The sequence below is a fragment of the Cydia pomonella genome, unplaced genomic scaffold, assembly GCF_033807575.1.
Source record: "Cydia pomonella isolate Wapato2018A unplaced genomic scaffold, ilCydPomo1 PGA_scaffold_164, whole genome shotgun sequence".
NCBI lineage: Eukaryota > Metazoa > Arthropoda > Insecta > Lepidoptera > Tortricidae > Cydia > Cydia pomonella.
In genome coordinates, this window is record NW_026907806.1 from 551,248 (window position 1) to 554,627 (window position 3,380).

A 3,380-nucleotide genomic window follows, 5' to 3' on the forward strand; every position below is an offset into this window, starting at 1 on the left:
AAATGATATGATTGGGTTTCGAAAGCTTTGACTAAAGCTCTCGATTTACTTTGTTCATTAATGTAATTATTACTTTCCATAATCTAGAAATATATCAACATTAAAAAAATATTTTCAGAATCGTTCCGCCGCTAACTATTTTTCAGTTGCAATATTTATAGTTAGCGAAGAAAGTCGTTTCTGAAAGCTTTTTCTGAAAGTCCATGATTGCGGCCTACGTTAGTGCAAATTTATAAACTTCTTAATGTCTAGACGTTCCTCAAAAGTAGTGATTTGTGTCAGGAAGATTTCGGCCGCTGACTCGGCCAATGGATATTTTTCGGGAATCCACTTTGAAAAGCGATTTTTTTTTGGATTTTAAAAATTTCGACAAAAGCTCTGATTAACGGTTTTCATTGTTGGAATAATTACTTTCCATAATCTAGAATTGTGTCAATATTTAATTAAATATTTTCAGAATCGTTCCGCCGCTAACTATTATAATAGTTGCAATATCTATAGACAGCGAGGAAAGTCGGTTTTTTAAGATTTTTCTGAAAGCCTATGATATCTGGCTACGTTGGTGTAAATTTGAAAGCGTCTTAATGTCTAGAAGTTCGTCAAAAGTAGTGATTTGTGTCAAGAAGCTTTTGGCCGCTGACTCGGCCAATGGATATTTTTCGGGAATATTTTTTTAAAAGTGATATAATTGGGTTTCGAAAGCTTTGACGAAAGCTCTGGATTTACGGTTTCCTTTGATATAATAATTACTTGCCATAATCTGGAATTGTATCAAAATTTAAAAAAAATATATTTTCAGAATCGTTCCGCCGCTAACTATTATTGAGTTGCAATATCTATAGATAGCGAGGAAAGTCGGTTTTGAAAGCTTTTTCTGAAAGCCTATTATAGCTGCCTACGTTGGTGTAAGTTTGAAAGTGTCTTAATGTCTAGAAGTTCGTCAAAAGTAGTGATTTGTGTCAAGCAGCTTTCGGCTGCTGACGCGGCCAATGGACATTTTTCAGGAAACAAATTTTAAAAATGATATGATTGGGTTTCGAAAGCTTTGACTAAAGCTCTCGATTTACTGTGTTCATTAATGTAATTATTACTTTCCATAATCTAGAAATATATCAACATTAAAAAAATATTTTCAGAATCGTTCCGCGCTAACTATTTTTCAGTTGCAATATTTATAGTTAGCGAAGAAAGTCGTTTCTGAAAGCTTTTTCTGAAAGTCCATGATTGCGGCCTACGTTAGTGTAAATTTATAAACTTCTTAATGTCTAGACGTTCCTCAAAAGTAGTGATTTGTGTCAGGAAGATTTCGGCCGCTGACTCGGGCCAATGGATATTTTTCGGGAATCGACTTTGAAAAGCGATTTTTTTGGATTTTAAAAATTTCGACAAAAGCTCTTGATTAACGGTTTTCATTATTGGAATAATTACTTTCCATAATCTAGAATTGTGTCAATATTTAATTAAATATTTTTCAGAATCGTTCCGCCGCTAACTATTATAATAGTTGCAATATCTATAGACAGCGAGGAAAGTCGGTTTTTAAAGATTTTTCTGAAAGCCTATGATATCTGGCTACGTTGGTGTAAGTTTGAAAGCGTCTTAATGTCTAGAAGTTCGTCAAAGTAGTGATTTGTGTCAAGAAGCTTTTGGCCGCTGACTTGGCCAATGGATATTTTTCGGGAATTTTTTTTTAAAAGTGATATAATTGGGTTTCGAATGCTTTGACGAAAGCTCTGGATTTACGGTTTCCTTTGATATAATAATTACTTGCCATAATCTGGAATTGTATCAAAATTAAAAAAAATATATTTTCAGAATCGTTCCGCCGCTAACTATTATTGAGTTGCAATATCTATAGACTAGCGAGGAAAGTCGGTTTTGAAAGCTTTTTCTGAAAGCCTATTATAGCTGCCTACGTTGGTGTAAGTTTGAAAGTGTCTTAATGTCTAGAAGTTCGTCAAAAGTAGTGATTTGTGTCAAGCAGCTTTCGGCTGCTGACGCGGCCAATGGACATTTTTCAGGAAACAAATTTTAAAAATGATATGATTGGGTTTTCGAAAGCTTTGACTAAAGCTCTCGATTTACTGTGTTCATTAATGTAATTATTACTTTCCATAATCTAGAAATATATCAACATTAAAAAAATATTTTCAGAATCGTTCCGCCGCTAACTATTTTTCAGTTGCAATATTTATAGTTAGCGAAGAAAGTCGTTTCTGAAAGCTTTTCTGAAAGTCCATGATTGCGGCCTACGTTAGTGTAAATTTTAAACTTCTTAATGTCTAGACGTTCGTCAAAAATAGTGATTTGTGTAAAGAAGCTTTCGGCCGCTGACTCGGCCAATGGATATTTTTCGGGAAACAAATTTTAAAGGTGATATAATTGGGTTTCGAAAGCTTTGACGAAAGCTCTGGATTTACGGTTTCCTTTGATATAATAATTACTTGCCATAATATGGCATTGTATCAAAATTTTAAAAAAATATTTTCAGAATCGTTCCGCCGCTAACTATTATTGAGTTGCAATATCTATAGACAGCGAGGAAAGTCGGGTTTTGAAAGCTTTTTCTGAAAGCCTATTATAGCTGCCTACGTTGGTGTAAGTTTGAAAGTGTCTTAATGTCTAGAAGTTCGTCAAAAGTAGTGATTTGTGTCAAGCAGCTTTCGGCTGCTGACGCGGCTAATGGACATTTTTCAGGAAACAAATTTTAAAAATGATATGATTGGGTTTCGAAAGCTTTGACTAAAGCTCTCGATTTACTGTTTTCATTAATGTTATAATTATTATTCCATAATCTAGAAATATATCAACATTAAAAAAATATTTTCAGTATCGTTCCGCCGCTAACTATTTTTCAGTTGCAATATTTATAGTTAGCGAAGAAAGTCGTTTCTGAAAGCTTTTTCTGAAAGTCCATGATAGCGGCCTACGTTAGTGTAAATTTATAAACTTCTTAATGTCTAGACGTTCGTCAAAAGTAGTGATTTGTGTCAGGAAAACCTCGGCCGCTGACTCGGCAAATAGATATTTTTCGGGAAACGACTTGGAAAAGCGATTTTTATGGATTTCAAAAGTTTCGAAAAAAGCTCTTGATTAACGGTTTTCATTGTTGTAATAATTACTTTCCATAATCTAGAATTGTACCAACATTAAAAATATATTTTTAGAATCTCTCCGCCGCTAACTATTATAATAGTTGCAATATCTATAGACAGCGAAGGAAAGTCGGTTTTTAAAGCTTTGTCTGAAAGCCTATGATAGCTGCCTACGTTGGTGTAAGTTTGAAAGCGTCTTAATGTCTACAAGTTCGTCAAAAGTAGTGATTTGTGTCAAGAAGCTTTCGGCCGCTAACGTGGCCAAAGGATATTTTTTGGGAGATA